The 13,874-nt window shown below is 31.5% G+C and overlaps 1 protein-coding gene across 1 annotated transcript in view; it reads left to right on the forward strand.

Annotated features, from left to right (window-relative positions):
* LOC113521949 (transcription factor HNF-4 homolog) overlaps positions 1-13,874 on the forward strand; it is a 72,001-nt gene that overhangs the window by 17,451 nt on the left and 40,676 nt on the right. The window lies entirely within an intron of this gene.

Here is a 13,874-nt window from a genome sequence, read left to right on the forward strand (position 1 = left end):
AGGCGGGTGGGCAACTGCAATTAATCTTTAGAAATGTTTTATGAGGGACGCTGCTGCCCATCCCTCGTCCTCTTTTAGCCGATTCTTACGACACTCACGGGAAAGGAAGAGGTGAGCTATTCTACGCAGGGACCACACAGTCATACACACGGACAACAACAATAATATGACAGAATCTATATAGAAATCTGAAAATAAAATAATATAGACAGATAAACTAAAAATGTATTAATGTAAAAAATTAACTCATAGAAAAAGCACTTACCTACTGGCATATATCGACGAATACTTATATAACTATTTATGCAAACAAAAAATTCCGAGGTCGTAATTATACTTATTTATCACGTATCTTCTCGTATTTATGATCGGTAGGTGTAACTACACTACAAACATAGATAAAATTAAATGATATCTCACATCGCGAAGATAATGATGGTGTAGGTAGATGTTCCATTGTTTTTCAGTTAAAAATTCAACTGAATTTATTATTTTAACAATATTTCTCATGCATAAGATATCAAAATGTCGTTTACCTTTTATCCTGAAACATACATCAATGTCGTGTCGTGATATTGAATAGCTTATAACCTTCCTCAAAAAAAGATAAGAGATTCCTCATAAAAGGATTTTTTCAAATCCACAACAATTTTTTTTAATCCGAGTTTAAGAGATTAGCGCGTTGCTACAAATTAGTTTTTTCAATTTGTTATATTAAAATAGATTGTTACGGTTATTTTCAATATAAAAAATAAATGATATAGAAAAATAATAAACTCAATTGAACTTATTTATTTTTTCCTTCTATAGATTCTCTATTTTGATATTATCCTCGGAAGAAGAGATATAATCTTTTATAACTGTGCTCTGCAAACAGTTTATCAAGTATTAATCTGTTTTATTAAAAATTCTTAATTACTCTTCATTTAGTCACCTTTATTATAATCTGAGGATAAAACAAAGTAGTGACACGTATTTTAACTGCGTCACCTTACGATTAATCCACCCACAGATACTAATTGTAATCGCGTTCCCAATTACTGATACCAACTCTATAAGCGTTAATCGTGCAAGATAATACATCTTCTACACATGTATTATACCTATATATCGAATAATGAATAATAATTATAACACTTTAATATGTCTTCAATAAAATTATTTGTTGCTGTAAATTTATATACTTGATGTCACGTTTAGTCGTAGATGGAGCGTGTTATCATTTAGTGACAAATCCTAAAGGAGCAATTAGACAGTCTCATTTGTAGACATAACAAAAAACACTAATTTCAAAGTAAACATATTTATAAATATTTGTACTACTATGTAGTTACTGTATACAGTAAATAATATTATTATGATTACTTTCATTTATTATATAATTTCCTTCCCTTCACTTACTATTAGGCTTTTAATGGAAGACGCTTTAATCCTTTGAAGTGACAATTCAGTACTGAATCGTAAATATATTTTACTCATTATAACTATATAATTTAATTATTTTAATGATTATCAATAAAATAATTAAAATATATCTTTTTTCACTGCTAAGCATTGTGTTGGTGAATTTACCAATATGATAGGTCACATGTAACCAAAACTATTTGTTACTGTGTATACAATAAAGAAGACAATAGGAAGGAAAAATGTATCGTCACCATAACTATTCAATTAAAAAAGACCTCTGCCCTCTAAGTAACTTTATGAAGTTACTTACAAGGAAAAAGTCAAGTTATAGTTCATAATTTGCTCGACTTTTCAGTAAAATACACCACATTTATTTATTTAAATACACAATCGAGACTTTTATAGCAGGAACTCGCTTGTAAATTAATTCTTGAAAAGGGTCCCCTGTTGCGGATTAGATGCATAAATTCGAAATAAGAACAATTTTAAAATTACATTATAAATGATCTAAAATACAAATTTTAAGCTTCGTGCTTCAGGAAATAGCGGTAATATCTCTAAAACCGAATAAACAGGGCGAAACTAAAGTAAGCATTAACATTAATACGGGCCTGGTTTACGATAAAAACGTAAAAAGAAGTATTTCTAAAGTATGATTAACTAGATATAGAACACACTAAATATAAATAAATATTAAAAATATTTATGCAGACTAAAAGTAAACTATAGTAAACATATGCATATTCAATTAAAATGCAGCTACTATGCTCCACGATGTCAGTGGTCAAGGTTCCAAGGTCTGTGCTATACGGTAGAAACAGTGCGGCGGTGGATGACTGTCGCCTGTTACGTAATTTTATATCTACTTATGTATGCTCGTGTGTAGGGCATACCTATATAAAACATTACCTCATTAAAATTATCTTTTCTCTATTCGTGTATAATGAAACTGAAGGGAAAATAAAAATGAAGAAAAGATGCTTTTTATATAGGCGTATACAGAAACGATAAAGTAAAAAGAAAAATTAAATTAAATTATTTATTGTATATCGAATAAATTAAATAACGAAAAATATAATTAAAGTAAATATGAAATATTGATTGAAAAATATAGTTTTTGTTTATTGTTAATTATATTAAAATAATTATTTACCATATGTGCATAATATTTTAGAGAAAAAATGACAATAATAAAAATATTAATAAATAAAAATGAATTTCTTTTAATTTTATTGGGTATTGAAGTATTCTTCGTTATCAGTCTGGGACGCAGGGCATTGATCCACTAATGACATGAATGTACTCGTACAGTGTCTATTGTTCAATTTATTGCAGTTAATAAGCATTTTTACGGTTTATTATAGTTTAAATAAAAACAAAATGTTTCTTCCTACCCTAATCGGAGAGAGGCAAGACAATTATGTATCTATGTCTATATGAAAAAAATTCAATGTAGGCGGGGTTCGAACCCGCAACTCCTACGCTATGCTTCCAGCAGCAGTATTTCCGAACCGATACAACATCATAACCTTCGAGAAAAGAGCATATTCCTTTTTAAAAGGCCAGCACCATACCTGCAATGCTTATGGTGTTGTGGGTGATCATGGGCGGCGGTGGTCACATACCATCAGGTAAGCCGCAAGCTCGGTTCCTCGTGTTGTAAAAAAAACGCTGAGGCAAATACTCTTGCCCTTGTGGTTATTGCTTCATCAGTTACATATATACACTTATTTGTTTATTCACTTATCTATGACAATCTACAATATATAAATCTATTTCAACCGTAAAGCAGTTGTGTTTGCATGGCTGTGTTTCGGTTTGAAGAGTGGGATATGGCGTGAATTTACAGGGTACAGAGGAATAACACCTAAATCCTCAGGAATGGCAACGCATGGGAGGTATCATGGGCGAAACAGTATACTCTGTTATGTGCATGGTACTGCTCATGTCTATAGGCGACGGTTACCACTTTCCATCAGGTGGGTCGTCAGCTTGTTTGCCATTCTAAGTTGTATAAAAAAAGAAGAAAATCGTACCCACCCCAGAATTATTCTTTTTACTATACACAAAGAAATATGTATAACCGTCTTCAATTGTGTCAGTTTTATTCAAAAATTTTAAACAACGGTTATATAAAATTTCTATGGGACCAATCTGTAAGTATACCTTTTCAGAGAAAAAAAAATGCAAATCCATTAACCACTGACGGAGTTAAGAGGTAACAAAGATAAAAAAATACGACCGAATTAAGAATCTCCTTTTTTTTTTAATCAGTTGAAAAGTATGTAATGGCTTTATTTCAAGGTAGCAAGTCCCCCTGCAAAGTAATCCTATTAATATTCAGCGAAATGCTAGCGCACCGTGAACGTTATAGAACACACTGCCTGTATACTGTGGCTTCATCCTCGTTAATCAGTAGATAGAGTCTCCTACGTGCTCAATTAAGATATGACCTACCCGTTTACCAAATTTCATCCAAATCCGTTTAGTAGTTTTTGCATAAAAGAGTAACAAACATCCGTCTATCCATCCGTCCTTACAAATTTTCGGATTTATAATATTATTAGTAATAAATATTTATATATTGATGCCCAAGTAAAAAAAATAAAAACAAATTATATTGGTATTTACCTATCTCTGTTTGTTAAATTATCTATTCTTAAAGTTGGCGTTAAACATTTGATGTTTATAAGATACTGGTTTGCCTTGAAGTAACTAAACAAGTGAATATTATAGATATCTACATAAGAACAACAAAATATTAATATTTAGCAAGGAGTACTCGATGATTTATTAATTTATCTATTTTATAATTAATTATCTAACTAGCATAACGTAATCCACTGTATGGTCCAGGTTTGTTAGCAAGGGTAAACTTATCTCTAAAAGAGATCTCTTCCAGTCAACCAATGCAGTTGGAGAGAAAAAAATTTGCGGGTAATCTAGTGCAGGAAAGATACAGCTAAAAAGGTATACAAGGTACATAGAATACAATTAAAATAAACATACACAAATCATACATGCGCATTAATATAATAAATAATGATATACACACACATATATATACACATATTACACATATTTCTTGTAAGTGCACAGTTACACATACAACATAAGTTACATATAGTTGTAAGTGCATTATTATTATTAGTCAAAAAGTAGGATTTCAATCTTTTCTTGAAGGAAGTCATAGAGGGACTATCCTGTATGTTAGAAGGTAGCCTGTTCTATAGGTAATAGCATCATGAAATGAGAAGGAGTTTCCAAAAAAAATGGGTCTTACAAGTTCTAATACTTTGTACTGGACCAGGGTGTAGAATTCGAAACCGGGAGCGGAGGTAAGATGGAGTGTTAGAATCATTAAGTATATTATAAAGAGTGGAGAGTATGTGCATATCAGGTCGAAGTCGGATTGGGAGCCATTTTAACTGAACGCGAAAAGCAAAGACATGGTCATTCATATCTAGACCGAAGACAAATCTGATAGCTAAATTTTGAAGGCGCTCAAGTTTCTTCAGTAGCTTCTCTGTCATATCCAAGAAACTAACATCAGCATAGTTCAGAATAAGAAGTAGGATAGATTGACCCACCATGATTTTGGTTCTGATAGGGAGGAAATATTGAATCAGTTTAAACAATTTCTTACTAAATATAATTTTGACGTTTATAAAATTTTCCAAACAAAATTGACAATATGGGGATTCAGAGACGTCATCACATACACGTATCAACTCATGTTCAATATAAAATAATGACCTCCGACGCCTATTTATTTATCAGTGTATGCTATCTTTATTTTACTATTTCGTAATAACAAAGATTGTCATATCTTAATTATTGCATGATACTATACAACGATAAGTCCACAAGATATTTTATGTTTTAAGTTTTCTAATTGAAACACCAATAAGACATATTTGGTATCTATTGAACCAATATCTAACCATGCCAATAACGTATCGAATACGCCTAAATAAGATTCTATAGCTACGATATACTAAATAGGTAATTAAAAAAAAAAAGTCAAATTTAGCTTCTTGATAATGCATTATTGATAATGAAATAATGCCTTACATTCATATCATTATAATTACATACTAAGCATAAGGAATGTTTTAGAGTATATAATTATAGGATACTTCTATATAATTTACTGAAATTATAAAAGAATTTTTTCTTTACACAGTTCTGTGAAGAGCAGTTTACAATTAAAATTTAAAATAAATCAATATATTAATTAATTAAGATATTAACAACATATAAAAAAACAGCTGTCTACGTTGTTATCTTTGCTTTCATATAAGTACACCATAATTGTGCTTTTAGGATAACATTAAATGAGTATAATATAATTATTATAGCCGTGTGATTCGTGATCTTTATATTACAAGGCTCAGCCGCGTGCCAAAAATATCTCCGTCAATACCTTTGCTTCCAAGCTAGCCATGTTTCTGATTGCGGAGAGAGAAAGATAAGGCAATGAAATTACTGTGTAAAGTGACTCAAATTCTTCATCTCACTAGATTGGTAATGCCTGTTTCACACTTTTTTTTATTCAACTTGTAATAAAAAAACATGTCGATGGTACGCAAAGTGTCATCAATAGACATGAACAGTACCATGGTCATCTCACAGTGTACCACGTCTGTAATACCCCTCATGCGTCGCTAATTCTGAGGAGAGCCGTGCCTCCTTGCCTAGTTTCACATATATCCCATAACCACCAGCTACACATTTAGAAGATATCTAAACGATTCCCTCTATTCTATTGAAATTCTTCTAGTGTTATAATACTTAATATCCGGCAAAATGTATGTTAATTGCCGTCCACGTTGCATTCTTAAACCCTCGGCATTAGATCTCTAGTTCTTCTGCAGGTGACTCGTGGAAGCCGTGGACAGAGACCTTTCGGAGTGGCATCGGTATGAATGGATCGCGTCACAGTGACAACAGCACTGGTATAAATGAACCGTGTCATTGAACGACCGATGCATTCGTACATCGTGCCAACTGATGGTGCTTGGGCACTGCCAATATCGACGTGACGTCACTATATACCTATCTACTTGTGATTCATTTGTATTAGTTACGTAAGAGCACCTGACTAACGTTTTTAACAACATGTTGAGATAGGCCATTAGATAATAATTAAGATTGGCTTAATTTCATCTAAATATAAAATACCTAACATACTCATTTTTATAATTCTTATTTAGGTGATCATACGCATTTAGATGGAGCGTAGTGTTAAAAACGTCCCATTCAATAATTAACCAGCTATAGACTGATACGTTGTCTATTGTCTGTAAGGTTTTAAATGTTTAGTAACTTGTCAAATTAATATTCATAAGCAGAGAATCTCCCGGCTCAGCACTGGTGCAAACACTACATACAAATCTTCCATAATAAAAAAAAAATATTTAAATCACAATAAAACCCGTAATAAAACCCATTGTATGATTTAGAAATAAACTAAGTAACAGATAATCGTGGATAGCAATATTTTGTAACCATTAAGAGATAATCATAATAATATTACGATAATAAGTCACCTGTTACAAGAGTAACACAATTTTAAAAGAGCGTCGTAAGAAAAATACACAAATATTTATAAAAACACTCCACCTACAGCTACAGCACAACTGTACAAAAACAACTAGAAAAGCTCTAATCGAAAGCTGTTTGTAGAATCGCTATGCGTTGTTTTTGTAATATAGAACATATTTTTTTATCTACTGTTAGTGTCTACTTTATATTTTATCTAGAAATATTTATGAGTGGAAACTTAATTTAACAGTGTATATAATTACTGTTAAATTGACCTTATTTAATTACTGTTTTTCCAATGACATACAATTCAAGTAAAACGTACTGTCACGCCCATGACCCCCTCATGCGTTGCTACGTCAGAAAAAAAAAACTAATTTATATCGTACAAATATCATAAACACAGTAAAAAGATTATAATGTGTAAGTTTTTGTAATATAACTTGAAATGGTAAACAACCTGACAGTTTACTGGACTGAAGGTAGTAACCGCCGCCTATAGACAGCTCTATGGATACCACAAATTACACTATGATGCCCTGGTACCTACACCTCGTGAATTTACTGGGTACAGAGGAATAACATCTGAGTCCTCAAGAATGGCAACGCATGGAGGGTATCATGGGCGAAATAGTATACTCTGTTATGTCCATGGTACTGCTCATGTCTATAGGCAACGGTTACAACTTTCCATCAGGTGGACTGTCAGCTTCTTTGCCATTCTAAGTTGTATATAAAACAAAAAAACCATTACTGAGGTCTTAGTTGCTATGCCTTCTTAAAGTTTTACCAGAGGGAGATTTGTACAAAAGTCGTTTGCTTGGGCACCTCTGTCCTATTCGTGTTTCTACCGTTAAGCAGTTATGTTTGCATGGCTGTGTTTCGGCTTGAAGGGTAGGATATGGCAGTGAATTTACAGGGTACAGAGGAATAACACCTGAGTCCTTAGGAATGGCGACGCATGGGGAGTATCATGGGCGAAACAGTATACTCTGTTATGTCCGTGGTACTGTCTGTAGGCGACGGTTATCACTTTCCATCACGTGGGCCGTCAGCTTGTTTGTAAAGATTTTTGATAATAAAAATGTTTGCTACTTAATCACACATAAACGTCTTAACGAACTAGAATTAAATTTGATATAGATATAGATAGGACCATATTAAATATAAACACATAGTATAATTTTATCTGTAATTCATGGGGGCTGCAGCTAATTGTATTAGTGAATAAATTGTTTTTATATAGTTAGCATAATTAGTAAACAATAATTAGAATTTATTTTCAATCTACTATAGTACTACTTGTTTAGATATATCGGCTGATATAAATTCACCTAATACTTAACAAATACACAAATACCACGCCTAGATAATAAAACCCTGTCTGTACCTGACTAACCAAATATCAGTTCGTTATCTTGTATTGCGAGAATTTCGACTGTGTGTATAGTGTAATATAAATAAAATATAATGTGACTATTTCAATGGTGTCACTGATCTATTAATAATTGGCCACTACAAGTATTTTAGGGTTCCGTAAACGTAGATGTAAACCGTTACTGTACAACAATGACGGTTTTTACCACTGAACATTCTGTAGTTTTCTTTTAACTTCTCAAATGTTGACTGTAAGAGATTCCTCTATAGAATAAGTCCGCCATTGTATATTAAATCTGTTTAATGTATCCAATGTAAATTATGTACAATAAAGATTATATAATACAATACAAAACAATGGTAGTTCGTTTTCTTCTTTGTTGTGCAGGTCTATGAATCCTCTATTTCCACTATTTAGTTCAGGTGTCCAATCAAAAGACCTTTTTCTTTTTTTACTTAATAAGTTCAAAATAATATTAAGGTATAATATCTATTGGAAATAGAAACGGAATCGCTCGGAAAAAATCGGTTATGTGCCAATGATTCTGGAGTATTATTTTGAAAATTTCGAATAGATACTAAATAATAGGATTTTTTATGCAACTTAGAATGGATAGATATAGATACCTATAGACTGTGTTCCACAAAAAGAAAGAATTTCATTGTAACAGAGCCAGTTATTTTGTTTTAAAATCTAAACTACTGAATCTTTTTTTATAAAATTTCTATGGTACCAGTCGGTAAATATGTATATCCTTTCCGATTTTTTCGAAAAGAATTCCCCAAATCGGTCTACAACTGACAAAGTTAATAACAAACATCTTTCTCTTTAAAGTCGGTTGAAGAATGTTTATAGCGATTTTTAAATTCCTAAAATATTTACAGGTTTATAATATAAATAATGCACCTAAAGAACTATTACAATTAAACACAATATGAATTGGTCATGGATGATGTAGTTTAATAACAAATTACTATTTTTTTTCCTCTATTTATCTTGCCCTGAGAGTTATCTACGGGCGCCAGTTCTAACACGCACTTGACCTATATTTGTTTGTCTTTACTCAAGGGATTCGAGTATAATAATTTTAATATGTGCATACCTATAATTTTATTTATTGCCCTGATTCCTGAGCAGACGTAGAAGAATTCATATTGTTAAATTAGATATATTATTTAACAATCTCCATAATCATTTTTGCAACGGATATAATTTATTCTTATATTAGTCTCGAAATAATTTTATCACGATTGAAGTGCTGTTAGTTTTTTTATAGAACAATGTTTTAAGATATTTGTTTACTTTTAAATTAGCTAATTATCATTATATTAACCGTTATTATATTATATATATATATCCACTGCAAAACATAGACATCCCCCATAAACTGTCATAAAAAACGAAGCCATTCCTTATGGCAGTTTACAGTTGGGCGGAATTTGCTAGTAATTATCACCCTTGGCACATAAGTTGACAACTGCAATTTGGATTTTGGATTTTGGTGATGTTTTAAGGGAGACGCTGCTTCCTTAGTCGCCTCTTACGTCACCCACGGAAAAGAAAGGGGTTGCTCACACTATACTACAACCACACGGCACTATAGTCTAGCCAGATACATGCATGACAAGAAAAAATATCAAATTATTATCTACGAATAAAAAGTATTATTCGAAATTTATGCATTTGAGAAAAAAAAACTAAGAAAACATGTCAAGATAAAAGTAGGAATGTTTAAGTATACTTTTTTATAACTATACAACTAAAAACACAGACAATAGTTATTTACATTTTTTCTAAATAAAATAACATGGATTTATTGCTGAAAGCAATCTTTTCAAGGCAAACTTTTATGGTTTAGTTTGTCATTTGTTTATGCTTATACTTAGACTATATATATTTCATAATATTATAATTTTTAATCATTTTTTGACTATAATTTATCTAGTTGGTAGGTAGAGACCACAGCATGGGGTTCTCCAAAGACGGGTAAAGTGGTTTCTTCAGGGTTGACAACGCACGCGTAATGCCCTCGGTATTGCAGGCGTTTATGGGCTACGGTAATTGCTTACTGCGGTGAAATGCATATTTGTTTGCCACCTTAGTGGTATAAAAACTCTAATTGTTAAAAACGTAATTACATAACAAATAATAAGCACGTATGTAAGTTTTATTATATAATACGGATGGTTGACACTCGTAAAATCTCCTTGACTTGTTTAATTAAAAACACATCTACAATAAAAAATCTTATATATATTTCATGTACAGAAATAACAGTATAGTTTTATCTTGGATGAGTTCCATCTGTAAACACGTAGGCAGTTTACGATAACGCAATCTACAATAAACAGCCCGTTATCGATTAATATCACATAAATAATAATTTGCAAATAGGACTATATTGGCTTGTAAAAATTGACAAATTTGTGTATGTTTATGTATGTATTTGTTTATGTATATATATGTATATACATATATATGTATATATATTTGTTTATATATAATAGTACTAATATAATAGTGCGCCACCTACCCTTTATTTTTCTTTGTTTTCTCAATGTTCTCTACCCAAAGGTTGTCTGGAAGAGATTGCTTAGCGATAAGACCGCCTTTTGTATCATTTCTTATTACAGTTAAATGTGTTCACTATTCTATAAATGGTGCAATAAAGTGTATATAAATACATAAATAAATTCCGACGTATATAGTAGGCTAATAATAAACAGTTCTACCAATTGTGGGGAAAGAACTACAGTTCAATACCTCGAGCCAATAGATAAAAGATTCAACTTTAAAAAGATAGTAAAGAGAAATTATTGTTAAAAACGAGTACTAGCAGTTCTATTGCTGCGAAAATACTGGTAATTTTTTATAGGATTCCCTCTTGAAACCATCCAAATTAATTCCCGGTGAATTCGTCACGAACGATCAACTGATTTGCCGTGTGATAAAATGAGCCACCACTTCCTTTCCTTATCTTACAGTTTCTTTTTCTTGTTGAGGTATTATGCTATATCATGTAAACATATTACACATACTGAGGATGTGAAAAAATTTTAATATATTGTATTACTCTTATTACGTTAATTTCTACATCGTACATCTAGGTTATGGAATAGGCTCCCATCTTCATACATACATATCTGTCACGCCTGTCTCCCATTAGAATAGGCAGAAATAATGGAACGCCAAATGCTTCGATTCAAACAAACCTCTTTCGCTTCTTCCACATTCATCAAGCTTTTTATACACACTCGCCGGTTACGGGTACTTTTAATTCCCATCTTCAGTTTTCTCTTTACAATATGGGGAATTTAAAAAAAAACATGCCAACAAACCATTTAAAAGATCAGCATCGCACAAGCAATTTCTCTCGTTTTGCAGGTGTTCATGGACGACAGTAGACGCTTTTCATCAGGTGGACCGTCTGATCGTTTGCCTCCCTAACAATAAAATTTTTTTTTTATAATTTTTATAAAAATTGGCAAAGTTTTTTTGCCTGTTTGTTGTTATGAAATAGAGTATAAAGGATTGATATGCCGAACAAAATAGCGGTTATCATCTTCAAGTACTTATATAAATAATATGAGTAAAAAAATACTACTTTACTGTTACATGTTTAGTCAAGCACGCATTGGTTATCTTTGCGGGGGTAGTGAATTTAATCTGTTTCCACAGATTACACTAATACCTTAAACCTTCAGTATCTGTATAATGCACACATCTTCAATGATAATCGATAAGCATTGAGGTTATCACTGGGTTCTATTAGTTGATGTACTGGCTTGAAAAAAAAGAATTACCTCTTGGGGTTTATCATAGGAATAAATCCCAATTGCGGGTTAAGTTCTGTGTTACTTTGAAATCAGAAAAAATCTTAAATATTTTTAATCGATTTCAAAAAAGAGGTCTTCAATTCGATTGTAAACCGACTTTTTTATAGGTGTTGAACGAAAACTACTCACTTTTTGTAAAGAGATTTTGGAAATTAATAATCTCTTAAACTCTTTTAAATTTCATTCCAACAAATAGGCCATAAGATGATGTTCTTAATTTGATTGTACGCTCGATTTGGCAGTTGATCAGAAAATAAATATCGCCTCAATCTGAGAAATCTGATTTCACACACGAACAAATATATCGCATCTTATTTGTAAATTCTAGTTGCAAATTATTTAAAATTTGAGCCATTCACTAGATCTCTATATAAGCATTAGTAAAAAAAAAATTCATTGTCTGTGAGTATCAAAGCAATTCCATATATGATATAAAAATAATGAAGCTTATAAAAAACTTTCAGCAAAGTAACATACATCTGATGTTTAAAAAATATCTTCTAAATAACAGAATAGCCTGTTTAGTTTAGTTAGTAAAATAAGTCTTATCTAGTTTCTACCTTATGACAGATATACTCACAAATACTAAACTGAAAGAATTTTGTAAATTACCAAAATAATGGAAAATTACTAATATCAAGCTGTTAAGTAGAAATGTAACAGATACCTATACTTATTATTCATGATTTTGTTACGTAAAATTTGTGTCATCGGAGCGTAAAATGAACCAATATTATGGACTGACCCTTCCAATTTCGGCTGCGGACGTGAATGTACACACGCACTGGACCTCAAGGGCTCTGTTGACCCTACGGAGTGTAAAGATAGGTATAATAAATCGGAAAGTAACATTACATAAACCAATGTATGTATTACGTAAGTGACTTATGTATATTTTATTGCCTATTAAACTTCATGTTTACTATCACAATTATGGCTTATTAGCAGAGAAAGAGAGAGATAAAACTGTATTGTGTAATTTTTCTTCATGGGTACCATACGAATATTCGACGGACAGAGAGATAATCTCCATTTACTGGCAAATTAAGAATAAATACAGTAAGTGAAATTAGTGAATACCGAGGCCATAACATTTTACTCCTCAGAAATGACAATAAGGAACACACAGGTATCAGAATGTCTCCTAGAAAAGACCGGATTATACATTAGACAGAGAAAGGCACTGCCAAAAATGTTTTTGATAAAGTTTCTGTTACTGAAAATTACATTTGAAAGTTTGCATTTAATAAAATGTCAATGAAAATGTTATTGCCTTGTTTTTTTTTTATTTATTGCCTAGAGATGACGACATGGTTAATTCAGATTTGTTTCTAGGCTATGATGCTACATGTTCATAAGCATAATTTATAGGTAAACCGTTAGCTTGACTATACGTCCAAGCGATTTTTGTTCTAGGCTTTTACATTTTTACTCTCTATCAATAAATATATTCTCATTATACCTATTTGTGACAGAATTTATAGCTTCAAGTTTAAATGCTATACTATGAATAATAAAATTCTTTGTAAATATATTTACCTTAGGAATTACTTATGGTGTGACTAATTAGTTAGTTTCAGACTCAAATTTAGTGAAAACACGACTAAGTAAGAAGATCGAAGTAGTTATATACTTACCATATAAAATTGAAATGAACGCATATCAAATATAGAATAGACACGTAACAACTGACGAACAGAAGTTAC

This window comes from Galleria mellonella, unplaced genomic scaffold (assembly GCF_026898425.1).
Source record: "Galleria mellonella isolate WM207_F2 unplaced genomic scaffold, CSIRO_AGI_GalMel_v1 utg63, whole genome shotgun sequence".
Taxonomy (NCBI): domain Eukaryota; kingdom Metazoa; phylum Arthropoda; class Insecta; order Lepidoptera; family Pyralidae; genus Galleria; species Galleria mellonella.